The sequence below is a fragment of the Tenrec ecaudatus genome, chromosome 6 (assembly GCF_050624435.1).
Source record: "Tenrec ecaudatus isolate mTenEca1 chromosome 6, mTenEca1.hap1, whole genome shotgun sequence".
Lineage (NCBI taxonomy): Eukaryota > Metazoa > Chordata > Mammalia > Afrosoricida > Tenrecidae > Tenrec > Tenrec ecaudatus.
The window spans coordinates 89,259,641-89,283,719 of NC_134535.1; the positions used below are offsets into that span (position 1 = coordinate 89,259,641).

At 40.9% G+C, this 24,079-nt stretch overlaps 1 pseudogene; it reads left to right on the forward strand.

The window, feature by feature from the left end:
* Positions 1-20,264: 20,264 nt before the first annotated feature.
* LOC142451087 (proteasome subunit beta type-6 pseudogene) lies at positions 20,265-21,018 on the forward strand (annotated as a pseudogene).
* The last annotated feature ends 3,061 nt before the right edge of the window (positions 21,019-24,079 follow it).

Genomic DNA, 24,079 nt, shown 5'->3' on the forward strand with positions numbered 1-24,079 from the left:
AGCAACATTAGGGTTGGTGCAAGCATCGTAAAGAAGGACCATGAATTGTTCAGTAATTACTTGTAAGGGGTACCTGTATGGGATCTAAATGGTGCAAACCTCCGATTTGAAAGAACTAAAAGAGGAAACTTAGACCAGGGGCAACTAAATTTTTCACAGAGCTTTGCTATTTGGGTCTTAGTCATTCCTTTGGTTCTCGCTACTAGACCAGAAGAGTGAGGGTGATGAGGATGTGCCCCATTTGGGATAGAAGAAAAATTCAACATAGTGCTGGATGACTGGACCAGTGAAAGGAATTCCCCATCACTACTACAACGTGTTTGGTGCACTCCCGGGTTTCATTAGTTTCTTTGCTATCAAGTCTGCTGTACTAACACAATGACAGGGGATGGCTTCTAATCAATGTGCAAACCTAAACGCCATTACTCATACATATTTATACCCATTTGAGGGTGGAAATTAAGAGTTGTCTCTTCAGCCTCATTTCCTGAGTTCAAAGTCTAGTTCTGCCCCCCACATGATCATAGCAAGTGTCTCAATCTCCCTAGGCCTCTGTTTCCTCATCTATAAAACCAAGGACAGTCACAGGGACACATTAACAGAGTTACTCTGAGGATTAACTAAGTTAAAAATGGAACTTAATGCAGAACTAGAATTGGTTTATAAAAAGAGTTCAATCAGAATGCAATATTATTATAAGCCTGAAAATGTCATCATTTTCAGTCACCCTTGATTAGTAGTTCACCTGAAAATAGAATTCTAGATTCAATATAATTTTCTTTTAATATTTTGAGGGAACACAAGTGTTGTGAATGAGGAGTTTAGATGGATTTTCTTTGTAGCTAGCCTGCTGTTTTATTTCTCTTAAAAAAACCCACTACTCAGGAATAGCTTAGCATTTTCTCTTTGTACTCGAATTTCTAAAATTTTACCAGGATATATTCAGGTAATGTTTTTCTCTTTCATACTCATTAGTACTTGGTAAACTCTTTCAATTTGAGGATTCTGCCATGAACAATTTTCCTATAATTATTATTTTTTTCTGGTATGTTGCCTTTTTCTTCTTTTAGGCAGAGATGGAAATGTAGGTATTTATTCTTCATCTCCTCATTATTTTCTTCTGTATTTTCCATATATTTCCTATTTTCTCTGTGTTTTGGGAAAATAACAATAATAATATCTAATATTTCCACAATTTGATTTACAAGGTCACTAATTTGGTCTTTAACCTGTTCATTTCATTCTATTGTCTACTGTGTTAGAGTGAGTAGACTATAAATTGTTAGTCCGGGTTGACTAGAGAAACAAATCCAGAGACACTCATATGTGTGAGAGAAAACTTTATGTCAAAGAACAATTGTAAATTAAGAAAACATCCCAGCCCAGTCCAGATCAAGTCCATAAGTCCTATATTACCCCATATGTCAATATAACTAGTCCATAAATTCCTCTTTAGACTCATGCAGCCATGAAGTGATGTTGAATGCAGGAAGATCACAGGCCAGTGGGTGAAGTCTTGTGGATCCAGTGATGGAGGAAGCACTGGTGTGGGTCTCCACGTGGCTCCTCCAGGTCCAGAGCTCTGGCTGCATCAGTGTAGCTCCATGTGGCTTGTCAGCCGGAAGATGAAACAGAGTGTCTCCCATCTCCAGGAAGGAATATCAGAGTTCCCAGTATCCTCAGAAGAAGCTCATGCCCACACAGAGGCCTCTTAGGCTATGGCCTGATTGACAGGCTAGACGCCACCCCTTTCCAAGTTGACAGATTATGTAACTACCACACCTACCTTTTCTTTCTTCTTGCAGAAAATTAATTTAGAAATCATATGTTAATGCCCCTTTCTTATTCTCAGATTGATTTTTTTTGCAGTGTATTCTGGTTTTCTAGGTGACTCAAATACTGAAACACTCAGCTGTTAGCACTTGAATGTGGCAGTTCAAAGCCACCCAGAGGCTCCTCAGGAACCATGTGTAGTAATCTTCTGAAAGATCACCCCCTGAAAATCCATTCAATGGCACAGTTGTACTCTCTCTCTATGGAGTTACCATGGGTTGGAATCTACTTAATGGCAACAAACAACCAATATCATACTTGTTCTGTCTTCCAATACCCTCTTCAATTGTTGTTTGTTTCTTATTTATCTTATTCTTTACTTCCTCATCTGGTTAGTTTTCCTCAGATGTTTGAAAATACCACGCTGACAGTACAGGTAGGTGGTCTGGGCTTGTTTATAGTAATAAAGATCTGATTGCCTAAAACCCACTTTTCTGACTGGGAGGATTAATTTTGAGTATTTCTATATTGATATTAGACTGACATTTCTGCTTTTAAGAAGAGATAATTTTCTCCTCTTCTACAATTATTGATCTATTGGCTTTCAGATATCCCATCCCAAGTACCCATGAACTTCCTTTTAAGTTTCTAGATCTTGAGGTACAAGTAGGTTTCAGGTGTGTCCACCTCACTACAGACTAAAGCTAGATTCTTTAATACTAGGAAAAGAAAATGTTATGATTACATGATTATAAGCCTTAGTGACCTTTTATTTGCTCTCAATGTCATGACTGTGAATAAGCCATGAGCTAAGACACTTTATGGTAACAAAGACTTCAGTATGCTGATGCCTATCCAGGACTTGCAATTTGATAAAAATTTGGTGAAGCCAAATTGATGTGAAGACTTTGGAAAGGGCTTGTATGCGAGTCCAATGACCTGCAATGACTTGTATGCTGCGTATTAGTCTCACTGAGACCCTCATCTTGTTTTTCCTGTGCATATTTCCCCCTCATTTTGTTAACTATGTTATTATTATATTTGAATCCCATCTTAAAAAGATGTCCAAGAAGACAATATGTAAATATATTTTTTAAAATTTTGTTCTGAAATAGCTCAACTCTTGCCTTAGATGATCATACGGTTAAAATTTGACATTAATAGGTACCTATACTCTCATTCTATACTATACTATGGAATAATATGATGCTAGGGATGTCCAAAACCCACTTCTTTGTAACTGAACCTTATAAAATGGTATAATCAGCATTTTGTGACCCATAGGTGTAAGTTGCTATAGTGCAATTTTGAAAATCAATTGTGTACAATTTTCAGTAATATTGATTTTAACCAGAAGAATTATATATTTAAAGGTATTTGATATATTCTTCCTTACTTGGGGAGTTTATAGAATAGGGATTATAAGTAGAGCTGGTTTTATTTTTAGCCTGGTATCCAGTTAAAATACCTCTAAGGAACATAATTCTCTATTCACTAAAGTTGGCATATATTATAAATAGAATTATAGCATTTTTGTAGCCCAGTTTTATACTTCCAATATTTAAAAAAAATACAGATTCTTTTTTTGGGTGAGAGTATGTGGGACATGTTTGTGAAATTGTTTTTTGAGTAAGGAAATAAAAAATGAATCAAGATAGTGTGTTAGTCTGGGAACTTTAGAGAAACACATCCACAGAAGTCATATGTATGAGAGTTTTATATAAAGGGTAAGTGCACATCAAGAAAACATCCCAACCCAGTGTTGCCCAAGCCCACAAGTCCAACAGTAACCCACATGTCTGACACCAATCCACAAAGTCCTCCTCCATCTCACAAAACACACACTATGACACCGACTGCAGGAGGAAAGCCGAATCACTGAACGTGTACGCATCTCAGCACTGTCAGGGGTCTCCACACGGCTGCTCCAGCACCCAGGGCTGCATCAGGGTAGGTCCTTGCAGCTTCTCCTTGGGGATGTCTTACAGGAAGTGAGCCTTACCAGCTGAAGCAGGGAACTGGCTAAGGCAGCTGCACCCTGGTCTGACCATCGCAAAGCAAGAGTCTTGAGAACTAGAAAGGTGAGGCTCACTAAGCCATTTATCTCTCCACCCTTCGTTTAATCCCACATGTGTTTATTTTCCAGGTTGGCACAATACACTTTAACTAAGATAGATTCTTTGCTCTGAAAAAATTATAGCATGTATTGATATACAAACAACTAATTACAAATATAATGTGATAACTGTATGACTGTACAAAACAGCTTTGGAATATACAGAACACCTATGGTTAGAGCAGAATGAGTCTTTCAGTCTGAGGGTATGTTTTAGCTAAGGCTTAAAGCAGGAGAAGGATTCTCCAATCAGAAGGAACAACATGAGCAAAGGAAGGAAATGTAAGTGCTTAGTGTGTTCTGAAAATACAAGTCATTTTCTTTCGGATAAACTTGGATCGAAGTATATAGAATTGACACACTAGACCTCTCAATACACTTTCCTGAAATTTAAATTTACCTCCTAAACTGAAGTGTCCCTTCTTCAAAGAAGCAGAGCTTGCCTCTGAAAGATTACCGCGCAGATCAGCTGATTCTTTTATGAGCAGCGTTGTTGTCAGTGCCATTGAGCCAAGTCAGAGTCTGTGTACAACAGAACGGAGCACTGCCCAGTCTTGTGCCATCCTCATAATGGCCTTTTGAGCTCATCGTTGTAGCTCCCGTATCAGTCCATCTTGTGGAGAGTCTTACTCTTTTTTCGCTGACCTTCTACTTTACCAAGCATGATGACCTCAAACCTTGGACTGCTAACCACAAGGTCAGATGTTCAAAGCCACTTGGTGCTTCATGGGAGAAAGGCAAAGCTTTCTGCTCCCATAAAGAGTGGCAGTCTCTGAAATCCAGAGGCAGTTCTATGCTGTCCTATAGGATCAGAATGAGCTCAGTGGCAATGCATTTGTTCTTCTGACCAAAGTACTACCAGCAAAGTCTTGTCATTCTTGCTTCTAAGGAGCATTCTGGCTGACTATTCTTTTGGCAGGTTTTTGGTGCTTTTGATATCCTTTGCCATAGCCATAAATCAAATGGATTGATTCTTCCTTGGTTTTCCTTATTCAGTATCCAACTTTCACGTATATATGAAGCAATGGAAAATATATTGTCTTGGGTCAGGCACACCTTAGTCTTCAAAGTAACATCCTTATTTTTCAACACCTTAAGGAGGTCTTGAGCAGCAGATTTACCTGAGGGGATGTGCCATGTGGTCTCCTGACTGCTGCTTCCATGAGCATTGATTATGGATCCAAGCAAGACAAAGTCCTGGACATTGCCAATCTTTTCTCTGTTTATCAGGATGCTAGCCATAGGTTCACTTGTGAGGATTTGGGTTTTCTTTACATTAAGTGCGATCCATATTGAAGGCTGACCACCACTTGTTTGTCACATTGTGGGGGCTTGTGTGTTGCTGGGATGCTGGAGGTATCACTGGTATTTCAAATGCCAGCAGAGTCCCCAAAAATGAACAGGATTCAGCATAGCTTCCCGACTAAGGACAGCCTGGAAAGAAGGAACAGGCTGTCCATTTCTGAGCAATTAGCCTCTGAAAACCCTATTAATAACAGGTACATGCAACATAGTCTCCAAAATTCAACAGGCAAATCATATCAACTTTGATGGGAAGGTGAGTGGGAAGTATGTGGTGAGTTAAAAGGGAACATGTGTTACTGGGACAGAATTCCATTAGATGAAATGTGAAGACTGAATTGAAGGAGGTAAGGTTGAAGGCAGTGATCTCTTCAGAGATTATGCTATTACTCAGAGAGAGAGGATACGAACTGTAATAGGGGCTGCAGAAATATTTAAGAGTAAAATCAGTAGCACCAGTCATTTAATTTGACAAGGAAAATAAGGAAGAAGAAATATCAAGAATGACTTCCATACTTATGGCTTGGGAAACTGATTATCATTCATTGCGATGTGGTTGTTTGTTGTCATGGAGTCAGTTCCTACTTCGGGGACCTCATGTCTAATGGAGCAAATCACTGCCACCGTCTGTGCCCATGCCATGATCCTTCGGCAGGCTGGGTCCATTGTTGCAGGCATTGGGCTAATCTGGCTCACTGAGTATTTCCCGTGTCTTTCACGGACCCTCTCTCTAAGTTAGCAAACAGTAGAGCCTTTCCAGTGATTGGTCACCGAGATAGGAAATGCAACATCAAAGGAAAAGGGCAAGGTGGATTTTGGACACACTCAGTTGATAATGTTGGAAGAAAACCCACGCATCAATATTTATTGGAATTGGATAAATGTACCTGTCAGTTAGGCGTGGGATGTGAGCAAGTGATAGAGATTTGAGGTCATTAGCATTCTGGCCACAGTTAAAGGAAAAGGCATGAATTAAGTAGATTGCAGTGAATTAGAGAGTTGGAAAAGAAGAAGGATTTAGTTCTGCACACATAGTCGGGCTGAGTTGCAATGAATATGGAGTAAAGGTTTTGATCTACCATTCTGTGTACCCTACAGGCTCTCACTCTGCAGAAATGTACTTAGATCATTTAGACCAGACCTCCATCTCAATTTGACAGACATTCCTGTTGTTTCACACAAATCAGCATGTTATCAGAATTAAATTAGACATAATGTTTGAACTGTAGACTAACATAACTAATCCTGACAAAAGTTTTAGCTGTTGTTAACAGACTAAGGTTGCAAATACATATCTATTTGCATATTGAACATAAAGTATTGATATCACTTATGAAGTTATTGCTCTAAGCTTAGTCTATTGGGTCAGACCATAATCCTAAATAATACATTTTTAGTGTGGGCAATAGCCCTCCCTCTATGGCCCTGGTAAGGAGAGAAATATTGGTTCCTGGTGGGGGAATGGCAAAAACCTAGGTCCTTCAAAGCTCAACTCTACAAGACAGAACCTTCTTCCTTAGTATTTCATTTATCTCCTTAGGGAGAATTTAAATTAAATTAATTTTTTCCCTTAAGGAGTCAATTAGAAGAAAAAACTGAAACATTAACCTAGAATTATGAAGAAAATAACTTGTAGAAGAAATTACATCCACTGCTCACTTAACAACATGGTTAGGTTACAAAGGCCAGGTGATTATGCAGAAATTGATGTTAAGGGAAAATGAAGGATGACCACATCATTGCATAACTTCCAAATTTCATTTTAAAATAACTACCAAAGTCCTGAAATTCTGGCCCAGTCATGGTGACACATAATTTTAATCATCATAAACAGTGTTACTCTCACCTCCCACTTTGGCATTCATTAATTCCTGAGAGAGTCTTTAATGTGCAAAATAATTGGATAGTGGATGTTTTACTATTGTAAATGTGAAACGTCAGATAACAAGATAATAAACAATTGCAGAGTAGGTATAATTTTAGGTATTTTCCCCTAAGGTATCTGAGATATATTGACTTATCTGGGTTTTTCTTTTTTTGTTTGGTAAAAAAGTTAGAAAATGATCTCTTGACTTAATAGTGAAAATTTTGCAGTTTCTTGATAAAAAGTTATGGTCGTTACACAATCTGTTGTCAATTTGAGACTTAACAATGAAGGGGTGGAGTTTAGCCTGTCAATCAGGTTGCAACTTGACCTTATTTGGAAGTGCTAAGGAGAAAAATAGCTCGCTGGAGGTGGGATGCATGCTCACTCCTTGCGAGACATTACTGATGATGATGAGCCTGATGGAGCTACACTGATGCAGCCAGAGTCCTGGAGCTGGAAGAGCCAATGGAGACCCACACCAGCGCCGAGATGACCAGATTTTAACATTGGTAAAGTGGGACACGAGAGGGACACCATTGATAAAACTCATATCCTGGCAAAATAGCCACATGGCAGCCGAAAACGGTATACCCTAGCTTGTCGTGCATTCTTTCCAAAAATCGGGACTTTTTTAAAACGCTGCGGGACGCGGGAAAAATTGTTAAAAATCAGGACTGTCCCACCAAAAGTGGGACATCTGGTTACCTTATCACTGTCATTGATTCCACAAGACTTCCCACCCACTGGCCTGTTATCTTCCTGCATTTGGCATCATTGCATGTGTTGTGTGAGTCTGAGGAGGGCTTTATAGACTGGTGTGTTAGTCTGGGTACTTTAGAGAAACAAATCCACAGAAACTCATGTATAAGAGAGAGTTTTATATAAAGGGTAAGTGCACATCAAGAAAACATCCCAACCCAGTGCTGCCCAAGTCCACAAGTCCAACATTAACCTATAAGTCCAACACCAATCACAAAGTCCTCTTCCATATCACAAAACACACACTATGATGCCGACTGCAGAAGGAAAGCTGAGTCAGTGAACATGTAAACATCTCAGCGCTGGCAGGGGTCTCCACACAGGTGCTCCAACACCCAGTGATGCATCAGGGTAGGTCCATGTGGCTTCTTGGGGATGTCTTGCTGGAAGTCAGCCTTACAAGCTGAAGCAGGGAAATGCTAAGGCAGATGCACCCTGATGCAACCATCACAAAGCAAGAGATGTGAGAACTCGAAAGGTGATGTTCACTGAGACATTTATCCCTCCACCCTTCAATCAATCCTACATGTGTTTATCAGCCAGGCTGGCACAATAAACTAACTCAATCACCTACTTCACATATTTTTCCCAGAAAACAACCGAGTAAATACTGTGGCTTAATCTGACCTCTGGCTAGACAAAGAAGAAAAACTACTACGAGGGAGAGGTCAGTCTGGGTACTTTAGAGAAACACATCCACAGAAACGGATGTATAAGAGGGAGTTTTGTATAAAGGTTATGTGAGCATCAAGAAAACATCCCAACCCAGTGCTGCCCAAGCCCACAAGTCCAGCATTAACCCATTAACCCACATGTCCAACACCAATCCACAAAGTCCTCCTTCATCTCACAAAACACACACGTTGTCACTGACTGCAGGAGGAAAGCCGAGTCAGTGAACATGTAAGCATCTCAGTGCTGGCAGGGGTCTCCACAGGGTTTCTCCAGCACCCAGGGCTGCATCGGGGTAGGTCCATGTGGCTTCTCCTTGGGGATGTCTTGCAGGAAGTCAGCCTTGCAAGCAGCTACACCCTGGTACAACCATCAGAAAGCAAGAGACCCGAGAACTCGAAAGGCAAGGCTCATCCCTCCGCCCTTCAATTAATCCCACATGGGTTTATTGGCCAAGTTGGCACAATAAACTAACTAACTCAATTGGTATTGGACATATGGGCTAATATCATTCTTCTGGACTTGATCTGGACTGGGCTGGAATGTTTTCTGAATATTTCATTGCTCTTGCATACAGTGCTCTTTCTTATACACATATGAGCATCTATGAATTTGTTTCTCTAGGTCACCCAGACTAACACAAAAGTTAAGAGGAGATGTGGACATTTAACTATATTATTTCACCATTTGTCTGTCAGTTTGTTGTATTGTAGTGGCTTGTGTACTGCTCTGATGGTAGAAGTTATGTCATTTCAAATACCAACAAGTTCCCCCAAAGAGAACAGGTTTCAGCAGAGCTTTCAGACTATGCAGAAGGAATAGGTTGTCCACTTCAGAGGAATTAACACTGAAAACATTCTGGATGCCATTGAGACATTGTCCGATACTGAAGAACTCACGAATAGCAGCAGGAGTGGCCAGTTATAGTACCAGAAGATGAACTCCTCAGGTTGGAAGGCATTCAAAATAGCACCAAGGAAGAGCTGCCGTCTCAAAGCAGAGTTGACCATAGTGACAGAGCTGGAGTAAAGCCTTTGGAACCTCAGTTGCTCATGGAGTATGACTCAAAATGAGAAGAAACATCTGCAAACATTGACAAATAATTGGAACTTGGAATGTACGAAGTATGAATCTGAAAAATTGGAAGTGATTAAAAATGAAATGTAGCACATAAAACTCTCTATCCTAGGTATCAAATGACCTGAAATGGACTGGTATTAGTCTTTTTGAACTAGAAAATTATATGGTTTAATTATGCAAGGAATCCTACAATCAAGGGGAATGGCATTGCACTTATTGTCAAAAAGAATATTTCAAGATCTATTTTGAAGGACAATGCTGTCTGTAATAGGATAGTATCTATCCACATACAAGAAAACCCAGTCCATACAAGTATTCAAATGTGTTCACCAGCCACTAAAGCTAGTGATGCAAAAATTGAAGAATTTTACCAGTAGCGTCACTTTGAAATTGATAAAACATGCAAGCAATGATAATTATTAGTGATTGGAATGCAAAAGTCGGAACAAAGTGGAAAGAACAGTAGTTGGAAATATGACCTTCATGATATAAATGCAACTGGAGATTGCATAATAGAATTTTGCAAGCCTCAATAGTTCTTTGTCCCAAATACCCATTTTCAACCACACAAAAAGACTATATACATCTGGACTTCTCCAGATGGAGTTCACAGAAATAAAACTGATTATGTCTGTGGCAAGAGACGAGGCCATGGGCTGACTTGAAGCTGAAGAAAACAAAAACAAGTCCAAGAGAGCCAAAAGATGACCTTGAGAATATTACCGTTGAATTTTGAGAACATCCGAAGAATAGATCTGCTGCATCGAACACTTATGACCGAAACCCAAAGAGCTGAAGGATAACATCTAGAATGTCATACATGAAGAAAGCAAGAGATCATTGAGAAGACAGGAAAGAGAACAGGTCAAAGTGGATGTCAGAGGAGACTGTGAAACTTGCTTTTTTTCTTAGAGTAGCTAGGGCATAGGCAAGAAATAATGCAGTCAAAGAGCTGAACAGAGAATGTCAAAGGCAGCTTAAGAAGACAAAGAAAATCTTATAAAGAAATGTGCACAACTCTAGAGTTAGAAATCCAAAAAGGAAGAACATGCCTAGCATATCTTAAACTAAAAGAACTCAAGAAAAAGTTCAAGCCTTAAGCCACAATGTTGCACGGTTCTATATGCAAAATATTGATGGATGCAGGAAACATAAAAGAAAAAAGATAGAAAGAATACACAAAGTCACTGTACCAAAAAGAACTAGCCAACCATTTCAGGAGGTTGCATACGATGAAGAACCAATGGTATTGAACAAAGAAGTCTGAGCTGCACTGCAGGTATTAGCCAAAAAAAAGGTTCCCGAAATCGACAGAATACCAATTAAAATGTTTCAGCAAGCTCATGAAGCACTGGAAGCCCTCACTAATCTACTTCAAGAAATTTAGAAGACAGCTATGTGGGCAACTGACTGGAAGAGGTCCATATGTGGACCCATACCAGAGAAAGGTGACCCAACTGAATGCTCAAATTGTAGAACAATATCATTAATATCACATGCAAGTAAAATGGTTCTGAAGATCATCTAATAATGGTTGCAGCATTACATTGACAGGGAGCTGCCAGAAATTCAGGGTGGATTCAGAAGAGGACGTTGAACAAGGGATATTATTGCTAACATCAGATTAATCTTGGCTCAAAGCAGAGATGACCGCTTTTGTGTTTCATTGACCATGCTAAAGCATTCTATTGTGGGAACCATAACAAACTCCAGAAAGCCTGAGAAAGAATGGGAATCCCAGAGCACTTCGCTGTGCTCATGTGGAACCAGAACATTGATCAATAGGCAGTTTTGAGAACAGACCAAGGGACTACTGCATGGTTTAAAATCAAGAAGTATGGGTTGTATACTCTCATCAGACTTATTCAATGTGTATGCCAAGCAAATCATCAGAGAAGCTGGATTATATGAAGAAGAATGTGACACCAGGATTGGGAGAAGGCTTGCCAACCTGTGATAGGCAGATGACACAACCTTCCTTGCTGAAAGTGAGGAGGAATTGAAGTACTTGCTGATCAAAATCAAGGATTGCAGCCTTCGATAAGGATTACAACTCATTGTAAAGATGACCAAAATCCTCACAACTGGACCAATTGGGTAATATCATGATCAATGGAGAAAAGATGGAAGTTGTCAAGAATTTTGTGTTGCTTGGATCCACAATCATTGCTAATGGAAGCAGCAGTCAAGAGATCAAAGTACCCAGCACTAGGTAAATCTGCTGCACAAGATGTGTTGTAAAGCAAGAATGTTACTTTGCCGCCTATGGTGTGCCTGACGTCACCAAGCCACGATATTTCCAATTGCCTAATACACATGAGCAAGTTGGACACTGAAAAAGGAAGATCAAAGAAGAATAGATCCATTTGAATTATGGTGATAGTGAAAAATATTGAAAGTACTATGGACTACTGAAAGAACCAACAAGTCTATCCTGGAAAAAGGACAGTCAGAATTTTCCTTAGAGTCAAGAATGACGAAAGTTTATCTCACATACTTTGGACATGTTATCAGGAGAGACTACTCTCTGGAAAAGGACATCATGCTTGGTACAGTATATGGGCAGTGAAATGCAGGAAGAGCCACAAGAAGATGGATTGACACAGTATCTACAACAATGGGTTCAAATATAAGAACAATGTGAGGACGCCGTAGGACTAGGGGTCTATGAGTCAGAACTGACTCCATATCACCCAATAACAGCAGCAACAACTACATAATTCACCAACCACTTATCAGTATGTCTTCCTGTGATAGCTTGGTACTGATGAGATACTGAAAGTTAAACAATTAGAATTTAAAATATCTGCAGGGTTGCCCATGGAGACAGATTTCAGCAGAGCTTCTAGTCTCAGACAGAGTAGGAAGAAATACCTGGTAATCTGTTTCTGAGAATTAGTTAGTGAGGATGTTATGGATTACAGCAAACTATAATCCCGGATAATGCTGAAAGATAAGTCCTTAGTTTGAAAGGCAGTACACTACGATAGCTGAAATAATGGGTTTAACTTTCAAACAGCCATCTAAGATACAAGTATTGGTCTGTAGTCATCCATAGCAAATGAGAATGAAGGAAACCAGACTCAACTATTATGCGTCTAATAGTACAGGATGAATAATCAACATGTTTGCCAAAGGGAGTGATACTGCCCCCAGGGTGAGCACTAGAAGAATTGAGGCAGCCTGCAAAAGTAGGTAGCTACAATTTAATCTAAATAATGGGGCATAAACGCAAAAATTTTAAATTTCCAGGAAGCATTGAATAATTTCTGAAATGGGGTTAATAGGCCAAATAAGTTTGTGAATCTCTGATCTACATGAACATGACCTATTCTGAACCATGATGTAGATGGTTGCCTGGTTGCATTATTTATTGGCTGTTCTGATCGAGGAACATAGTAGATGATAAAATGGCAGAACAATGTAGAACAGAACCCCAAACTCCTAAAAGATAAACAAACAAAACAACTCCAAAAGATTCCGACTTATAGGACCAATAGAGACTGGAGGATTCACCTAGATTTGCAATACTTTTAAAACCTTGAGTTAAAGCTGACTCCCGAGGTCACCTCTTGGCTGAATAGAGACCATCACCTGTAAGTGCTGTGCTCCTTTAAAACACCACCAGCATGAGACCCCATAGCCAACAATTACTTTACCACAGAGAGGAGATGGTAAGGGGGCCCAGCCACTAGATTAAGGGGAAGGGAATAGCCAGAATGGCATGTGAGACTAAACTTTCTGTAAAAACTGTTGAATGATCATCGAAACTGTTATGTAAACACAATAAAATATTATTTAAAAAATAACAGACTCAAAATTATAACGGTCATAAATACCACCATAAATAGGTCTGCCACAGGATCAGGCAACATCTGGTTTAGTTAATACATAAGGCTGTCAGGAGTCAGAGTCAAGTCAAGGGTAACTAACTATATGGGTCTGGGTAGACTAGAGAAACAAATTCATGGCCACTCATACATGTATAAGAAAAAGCTTTATATACAAGAGCAATTGAATATTGAGAAAACATTCCAGCCCCGTCCAGATCAAGTTTATTAAGTCTGATATTAGCCCATTTGTCCAAAACCAATCTATAAAATCCTCTTCAGACTCATGCAGCACATGCAATGATGCCAAATGCAGGAAGATCACAGGGCAGTGGGTGGAAAGTCTTGGGGATCCAATGGCGGTGTAAGCATCTCAACGCTGGTGTGAGCTCCATGTGGCTGCTCCAGCTCTAGGGCTCTAGTGTAGCTCCATGTGTCTTGTCAACAAGAATGTCTCTCAGGGAGTGAGTGAGTGTCCTGTCTCCAGTGAACTATTTATCTCCTTAGCGCCCCCAAATGAAGTCATCAAGCTGTGACTTGATTGGCAGGCTAAACTTCACCCTTTCACTCTTAAATTGACAACAGATTATGTAACTACCACACTAACTAATTAACTAACGACATAACACTTGAGTATGAATATTTACTTTGGGAATTGGCTGGAGTTTTTTGTTTGTTTGTTTTTTCTTCCTCGTCTGATATTAAAAGATCTGATCCTTTCGGGTTTTTGCCAATATATTAAGTAACTCAGTATGTATGCATCATTCTACCATTAGCAATTTGAATGTTTGACTGTTGGGTTTAGGGATTCATTCCTTTATGAAGTAGTGTATGTACCAAGTAGGCCATTCTAATTATGAAAGGAGAGGGACAGCAGAGAAGGGGGGAAGGGAGATCCCGAATAGGGCAAGATATGACAAAATAACGAGGTATAAATTACCAAGGGCATATGAGGGAGGGGGGAAAGGGGAGGGAGGGGGGGGGAAAAAAGAGGACCTGATGCAAGGGGCTTAAGTGGAGAGCAAATGCCTTGAGAATGATTGGGGCAGGGAATGTATGGATGTGCTTTATACAATTGATGTATGTATATGTATGGATTGTGGTAAGAGTTGTTGGAGTCCCTAATAAAATGTAAAAGAAGAAAAGAGAAAAAAATGATTAGGGCAAAGACTGTACAGATGTGCTTTATACAATTGATGTATGTATATGTATGAACTGTGAAAAGAATTGTATCAGCCCCAATAAATTGTTAAAAAAAAAAGAAATATGCCAAAGAATAAAATAATACTATACATATTTTAATGTATTATATTTGTAAATTGTACTTATGTTGAAATTAAAAATATATATTACAATGCTAAAAAAAAATGAAAGTAGACACTGCTTCTGCATATCTTAAGCTCATAAAGAATTCAGGGGCAAGGCTGGAGAGTCAGAATTGATAGATTGCAAGCAAGATGAGGCACAGCCAAGATCGCGCTTCCCCTGTTTAGGACAGCACCATTGGAAGAGTCACTATGGACACAGACAGGCATTGCTGATGATGGCCCAAGTGTGCCATCAGAGACTGAAATGCCTCTTTAGATGCTGTTGCAGTGAAGATCTGACTTGGGCTGGCTTATTAAGTTTATTAAGTACAGCAAGGAGCCTATGCTGTGGGCTCTCTTTGCCAAGGAATATCTATTCTTCTAAAGTTCCCATCATGGAATGCAGGGCCCTGAATCACACCTAGCTTGGCATTTCCCCCCAATACAATGGGGGCATCTATGCTGAGAAGCCAGCCATGCCAAGTGCATCATACAGTACTAATAACTAACATTTGAGGGCCACATTGCAGGTTTTGAAATATATCTTCGTACATTGACCCTGTAAGTCTTGATTAGAAAATACTTCCAGATTTGAGATGCGTAAACCAAAGCTCCAAAAGATGGCAAAGCCAGGGTGACACAAATCGCTGTTGGTTTGAGTTCCTGTGTGGAGGTACCTCAGAAGAAAACACTTGGAAATCTACTTCCAAAAAGGTCAGTCATTGGAAACCTTAAGAAGCACAGTTTTCTCTCTCTCTCTCTCTCTCTCTCTCTCTGGCACAGTTCTACTCTTAATATACCTAGGTGTGGTAGTTAGCTTTTATGTCAACTTGAATTTGTATGAAAGTGTAGGGGTGGAGTCAAGCCTATCAGTCAGAACCCACAGATTCTGACTGACACAATCAGTGGGAGCCTGATGTTAGCTCTTGGAGGTGGTGGTGGTGGTGGTGGTGGTGGTGGTGGTGGTGTGTGTGTGTGTGTGTGTGTGTGTGTGTGTGTGACTTTTTCTACAAAGAGACAGTAGAAATTCCTTTTCCTTTGACCTCCCAGGGTTAGTCTGATGTGGACTGCTGACCCTGAGAGCCAACCTGGGCTGTAAGTGCCCACCATGTTTCCACTGTCCTTGGATACATGTGACTTTGCACCCACCAGCCTGTGGATCTCCCTGCATCCCACTTCACCTCTCTGTGTTATTGACCTGCAGCTATGTGAGTCTGAAGAGGGCTTTGGCTAGCATCAGACCAATGGACTTGAACTGGACTTGGTGGGGATGCTTTATTGATATAGAATTACTTCTTGATATTAAGTTCTTTCTTAATCTATATATGAATGTCACTGGTTTTGCTTCTCTAGACAACCTCACCTAATGAACACAATGAGGTTGCCATTGGTTGGAGTCACTGGAAGACAAGCGGTTTGGTTGTCTCCTCCATGTGTTAAGTGTAATCTGAATGCTTTCATGCACAGTGTATTATTTGGGTTTCACAAAACTCCATGACAGTAAAAACAAACCCTATGGCCAGCCTTCAATTAGCAGCCCAAGGCTTCCTCTCCAGCGTCACCAGGATTCTTCTGATCCCATGAGCATGCTGTCAGTGAGTAGCCTAGATGCTTCAGTGGGTTCTGTGACAAACTGCTAACCTCAATGTCAGTAACTGGACCCCACAGCCACCCTCAGGCAGAAAGAGGAGCCTTTCTGTTCTCAAAGATTCACAGCCTCAGAAACCCCACAGGGCAGTGACACTCGGTCCTCCAGGGTCACTAGGAGTCAGAATAGACGATAACAGTGAGTGAGATCTCCAATATGCTTCAGAGAGTAAACAGAAGCACCAGTAAGTGACAGAACAAATTTGTTCTTAAATCTTTGGACTCCAAATGGTATGCCCATCGCAGTGCCCAGTGAGGATGTCTTCCTGAGTGCCAGCTCTCCCTCTGTCTTACAACTCTTGGTTTCCTCGAGCGGGGACGTGGCACCAACAGATTATTTGGTTTTCTTTTTTTGTACCAGCTCCTATTGGCTGGAAGCACCTGGTAGCCTAGTGGGCTACAACTTGGACTGCTAGCTACTTGGTCAGTCATTTGAAACCACTAGCTGCTCCACCAGGGAAGAGTAAGACTTTCTACTTCCGTAAAGGTGTATGGTCCCAGAAATCCACAGGGGGCAGTTCTACTCTGCCCTATAAGATGGCTAGGAGTCGGAATTGACTCAATCGCAGTGAGTTTGGTTTTGGACTACTCTACGCGTGGGGAAGATGAGGCGTTCCAAATGGACTTGATGGTAGTGAATTTACTATTGTACTGCTCTTAGTAGTACAGACATATTTATTGAATACATTCACTTCAGTAATGTACCCCTAAATATGCTTGATACAAATATGTATGGATTGTTATAAAAGCTGTAAGAGCCCCCAATAAAATGATCCTTTAATAATTAAAAGAAGAAAAAGAAAAAAATGTACCCCTAGGCACTTGCCATGACAGGATTGTTCTTAAAGTTATTTATGGCAGTTTTCCTCTATAGCATTGGTCAATATGAAAATGCAACATGGGAGCAGATTTGTTCCTATAGAATAAATATTTTTTAATTATAGCTATTTTTGTATTTAATATGGCATAGAAATGTAAACATTGCCAAATGCTGAAGACACTCAAAGTGCCATATCTCAGTCACCTGCCACTCATTACTGCAGCTTCAACTCCAACTTCTGTACCCATGAGCCTCGGGAGACTTGTGAAGTCACTTAGGTGACTTCTGTTTGGGGTAGGCCATCTGGAGGACAGTAACCTCCGGAACAGGCAAAGTGCTTACCTGGAGTTACCTATCCTCTTTTTATAGGAGTCGGAAATGCTGTGAGGCCAGGAGGGCCTCTTCCGGAGGAACACCACTTATGCCCCAGGCACAGAAGTGAACTTTCTTGTTTACCGTGCTCTTCCTGACCACTGCCTTCCCGACTGTCACCACCACCACTAATTGCCATCAAGTAGCTTCTGACTCATGGCCGCCCCAAGTGGGTCAGAGTTGAACTGAATGGAAGTAGTTCACCCAAGCCCTTTCCGAGGTGCCTCTGGGTGGGTTAGAACTGCCAGCCTGATGGTTAGCAGCCAAGCATGTTAAACAACTTGCATTTCAGACGTTAGTCCAAAGGGATGGGGCCTTCTGGACTTCCGTGCTTCCCTGGTTTCGTTTATCTGTCTGGATTGGATCGCTGCCTGCCTTCATCTCTTGGATTACTCGTCGTTCTTTGTTCAGACACTTTTGCTCACTCAGGTTATCTTGTCAGCTTTCTCTTAGAGGTTCTCTGTTTCTAGAAGTTTGCGTTCAATAAGCCGGCACAATTGGATGTCTATTATCAGCTGGGAGAGAAGACATCGGATGATGCCAACACTGGAGTAGGATAAGGGCTCATCCGGAGCTTTAGACAAAAGCTAGGCAGACCTTCATTTGACTTCTTTTACTTTTGTTTCTAGCACTTCACTTTCATTTTATTTCAATTACATTGTTATTTCCTCATGACCAAGCAAAACCAAACCAAAACCCAGGGTTACCAAATCTATTCCCTATATAGATGTCCAAGACTACAAATCTTTTTTTTAATTAGTTGGGATTTACTACATATAACACATCATTCCATATTTCAATCACATCTAGTAGAGTTGTACAACTGCTACTACAATCAGCTTCCACCCATTCTTTCTCTCCAAGGACTCCTTGACATCATAAGACGACATGTCTTCACAGAGCAGACCCCCTCATCTTTCATGGCAGTGACTGGTGGATTTGAACCATAGCCTTGTGGTTAGCAGTCAAACAATTAACCCACACTTAACCAGTACAGCTCTTTCTGCAGGTCAGGACCAGAAAGTGCTCCATTCTGGGTGGAAGTGACTGACCAGCATTTAACAACAAGGGAAAGATATGTAATGTTGGAATAATGGTTAAGTTGACACGATCGTGAAGGCTCTCGAAACAGACACCATTGAGGGCTTCTATCTTTGATGTTTTCCTGGAAAACAGGCACACGTACTGTCAGCAAGTCTGTGGTCTGGTTGGTTTCCTGGGAGCAGATGCCGGGATGCAGAGAGACGTCTTCCCACCGCCGTCACTCGATTGGGTGGCCTCATGGCTTCTGTGCCTGTGGCTTGAGCAGCAGCTCACAAAGAAGCCAGAGCCCTACCAGAAGTGTACTTAGGCTCTGGCAGGTATGACACGCGCAATTGCGGGTTCATCACTGAGCACTTTCTTGTAACCACGGCAGTTTCCACTGCCAGCTGTGGGAGATCATTAAGCAGTTGAAAACTAATTGCTCTTTTCCATAGACACATCTTTGAGTCCTTATAAAGCCAAACTTTAGGGACCCAGCAGAAGGGAGAGGTTTGAGTGCTGGGTTAAATTGCCACTTGGAAAGAGGACTGCCAGAGCACTTTCAAGCTTTCATTCACTCATCAAATGTTCACTGAGTCCTGCCATGTGTCCGACTTCCAAATAAACAGGAACACGGCTCTGTCTTCATTTTAGCTAGTTGACATTGACTCTGTGAGTCACAATGTGATGTGACAAGAGCTATAACAGAATGTCAGGGCTGGATTACCCAGTAAGCAAGGTCAGAGCAGGCTTACTTGTGCTTACTTACCAATCACATGGGTTTCATCAGGTGATATAAGTAAGCAAGCACAAGTAAGCCAGTGCTTAGTACCTTGCTTATTGGGTAAGCCAATACTGCAGGACACGATAACTTATAGGGAGATGACACTTGGAAACAGCAGACTTCTCAGTCTCCGAGTTCACGTTTCCCTTGCCGATTCAGTCAAGCATTTGTCCTCAGGCAACACCAGAGCTTCAGCTGATGCTGGTACAGCCAAAGCCTGGAGTGCGGGTGGGAAGGAGGCTCTTGGAGAAGATTCTGGGACCAAGTCTGTGTTAAAGTGAAGTTTTGATGGCTGAATACATATTTTTATTTACAAAGAAATATTTTAACTAGTTTTATTTTGAACCATCAATATCTCCACTATTTAGACTAAGAGCAATATTCTATATACTTCTATATATGCACACGCACATATATTTGTGTACACACCCACCCACCCACCCACATTCACACCACATATACAAAAATATATGTAGTTTCAACCCTGAAACTTCCTTTTTACAGCATTGCTAAATGTGCAAGTACCAATTAGCTTAAATTATTATAAGAATGCCAATTAGAAAAACAACACTGCTATACTTGAATGTTTGTCTGTCTATGGCAGAAAGGTTGTAATTTAAGATATTGTGAAGCTTTGCCCCCTGAGTTAGAAGATACCCAAAATACAGGATGACTAATTAAAGAAATCTCCTAGAAAATGGTTTTTGTATGGGCTGGAAAGTTTTTGAAATTCAAACAGAATGAAAGATATTCTTTTACCATCTACTCATGACTTTAAATATATAGTTTGACCTATTTAGTTGGGGGATTAAATGCCTTAATGATCTATACATGCTAACAAAATAATTATTTTTCTTCAAAATTGAGTACCAGAATTATCTGGGCATTTAAAAAATATGCTTTCTTGGGAGGAGAAAGATGGCGGCATCCGCGGTAGCTGCTCCAGAATTGGGGCTTGCCTCGGCCTGGGGGCCGCAGGCCCTCACCCTCGATTGGGGAAACCGAGAAGTCTCCACAGGGACCACTATCATGGCTGTGCAGTTCGACGGGGGCGTGGTTCTGGGCGCCGACTCCAGAACGACCACTGGGTCCTACATCGCCAATCGAGTGACTGACAAGCTGACCCCGATTCACGATCGAATATTCTGCTGCTGCTCAGGTTCAGCTGCTGATACCCAGGCTGTAGCTGATGCTGTCACTTAGCAGCTAGGCTTCCACAGCATCGAGCTCAATGAGCCTCTACTGGTACACGCAGCAGCCAGCCTCTTTAAGGAGATGTGTTACCGATACCGGGAAGACCTGATGGCAGGAATCATCATCGGGGCTGGGACCCCCAGGAAGGAGGGCAGGTGTACTCAGTGCCCATGGGGGGTATGATGGTGCGGCAGTCCTTTGCCATCGGAGGCTCCGGGAGCTCCTATATCTATGGTTATGTCGATGCCACCTACAAGGAGGGCATGACCAAAGAGGAATGCCTACAATTCACTGCCAATGCTCTCGCTCTGGCCATGGAGCGGGACGGCTCCAGTGGAGCGGTGATCCGCCTGGCAGCCATTGCAGAATCGGGGGGTAGAGCGACAGGTTCTCTTGGGAGACCAGATCCCCAAATTCACCATTGCCACTTTACCACCCCCCTGAAGCCTGCAATCATGGAATATAAGAGACCTGCGCCCCACCCCCCACCCCCCAACAATGGAGAATTCAGTAAAGTGTGACAAAAAGAAAAAAAACACGTTTTCTTGGGCCCTTTTAAGACCCAGTGAATCAGATCACCAGGGGCAGGGGCAGGGGCAGATGCTTGTGGATTTTCAGACACATCTCCTTATGTAAAATCACATTGCTGGTGGAGTTAGATGTTATTAACATTTAATTCTATCAGGTCACGAGTGTGTTTGTATTGTTCATTTTGTCCCAAGCACCTGACGTATAATAAGTAGTCAACATTTGCCGGATGGATGGGTAGATGGATTGATGGATGAAAGGATAAATGGATGGATGGATAAAAGGCTCTGCTTCAAAGTTATTTAATGTTTTTTTCCCTCCATTAACTGCAGACCCAGTAACAAGAGGACATTTTTATTCTGCCATCAGGAAAGGGTTTCTATTCTTTGCGTCTGGCTGGCTTGTGCCCTTGTGAGATTCTTCTCATATTCTGGTGCGGCATAGCTGTCCCTGCATTCCCTTCTTTATAAAAATTGTTTTTAACTCTTCCATGAAGCAGAACGTTTCTGCCTCAGAAAATTTTCTCATTGGGGTTTTAGGAGTTTTATTCTCAATGTACATGCTCTCTCTTTAGCCTCCTGTACACAGCTGCAGAAAGGACTTTCTTCCTCTTTCTCTGTGGTAGGAAGCCACCTTTTGCCAGTCCTTCATCTTCCTACTCCGTGGCTTATGAAAAACGCCTTGCACTCATCCCCCAAACTTGTCCACAAAGGGCAAGGATAATTCACCTTCTCACCAGCCAAAAGCCGATGTCGCACGGCAAGAAGTCAGACATGCCTCCCCCCTCCATCTTTTTTACACTGTTCTGATACCAGAGAATTCAAAGACCAGCAATGGGAAACTTCTGCAAAAATAAAAACAGACAAAACCCCCTCAACAACCAAACCAACTAACCACCAAAATACATTCTCTCTCAAATGTTTGGTTTGTACATTTCTGTGATAGTCTGGGTACTTTAGAGAAACAAATCCACAGAAACTCATGGAAAAGAGAGTTTTATATAAAGGTTAAGTCGAACATTAACCCATATTGTCCAACACCAATCCACAAAGTTCTTCTCTGTCTCACAAAACACACACGTCGTCACCGACTGCAGCAGGAAAGCCGAATCAGTGCACGTGTAAGCATCCCAGTGCTGGCAGGGTCTCCACACAGCTGCTCCCTCCAGCCCCCAGGGCTGCATCGGGGTAGGTCCATGTGGCTTCTCCTCAAGGATGTCTTGCAGAAAGTCAGCCTTGCCAGCTGAACCAGGGAACTGGCTAAGGCAGCTGCATCCTGGTCTGACCATCAGAAAGCAAGAGACCTGAGAACTTGAAGGGTGAGGCTCACCGAGTCATTTATCCCTCCGCCCTTCAATTAATCCCATGTGTTGGCACAATAAACTACCTCAATTTAAAACCAAATTTTTATGACTTTTTCTTGACTATGAATTATTTGAAAGTATATTTTCAAAATGAAAGCTAGAAAATGATTGCATTGTTTTTAGAACCTTGTTGGTCAAATCAGGGTCCACTTTGAGCGGCAGCATCACAACCTACCCAGGGAACTTGTTCAAATGGCAGAGGCTCCTGCCACACCACACCTGCTGAAGGACAAGTGTCACTTAAACAAGAGGCCCTGTGTGCAGATTAAAATGCGAGATATAGCCATTCTTGGATGATTTTTGCTCTATTCCTGAAATACCATCTTAGCTCCAGTGGAGAGAGAGCAGCAGACTTACTGGAAATCAAAAATACATCCCCAAATTAAATGTATCTTAGCGCAAAGCCAACCTCTTACTTAATTTGACAATAGCTGTCAAATTCAGGAACAGAACAGGTTGGTCAATATGGCATTACTATTTAAAGCCATTTTGAAATGCTCATCCAGTGCTGTTAAACAGATGTGCAGGAATTAGAAAGTAAGAGGAAGTATAATCTCTACTAAGAGATTATATTATTACTTATTTGGGAAACTAAAACAAACAAACACTAAAATGAGCAAAAATCCTAAGGCATTTAGTTGGGTAATAGATTATAAAGTCAATATATAGAGAGCCATTATCTTCACATAGAAAAATAATAACTCGTTGGAAGAGATAAAGGCCCCTTTTACAATTGCAAACAACAAAACTGTAAGCAGCAGTTTGTAACAACAAAAGCCTGTAGACATAAGTTTAATAAGAAATGTCCAAAACATACACAAAGAAAATTGTAAAACACCCAGTAATGTAAAAGTAGACACAAATAATGAAAGAGGCCATGAGCTTGGTTAAGAAGACTCATCATTACAAAGCTATCTCTTCTGATAACATACACATATCAGTTCTTTTCTTAAAGCTGAACAAATTCATTATATATTTAATTCTGAAAAGCAGTTAAATTGAAATAGCCTGGGGAATTAAAAATAGAAAAACAATGAAGGGTGCCATATCTTAAACCAGATGCAAAAGCATATCACAAAATCTCTATATTTAGAAGGTGATCATTTTGACAAGTAACTAAACAGACAAACTAATGGAACTAAAAAGAAAAATCCAGAAAGAAATCTAAACAGGGAAATTTAGACCATGATAAAGGCAGCATCTAAACTTGGAGTGTGGGGACATTGGGTTTTAAATATGTGATGGATCAAAAATGGCCTCATTCTGGACACCACCTATTGATGTAAAGTCCAAAATGTATAAGACATCTAAATTGAAACATGAAACTGTACAAATACAAGAAGAGAATATCAGTGGATTCCTTTATAACCTGTGAATTAAAATTTCCCAAATTAACAGGAAAGTTTATAACTTTTGGCTACATTAAAAATATTCTGGGTGGTTAAAAACAAAGTAGAAAACCACGGAAAACAAAGTAAAAATACAAGTAACCTCAGGAGAAAATATGTTCAACTTCTAGCATATAAAATTGGGTAATACTCAGTACTTCCCACTTTTGCCTTGTCAATTAGCTCCCCAGATCACTCCTTTGAAAATGAGATTATAACCACAGGCACAGAGGCGTGGCTGTTAGGGACGGTCA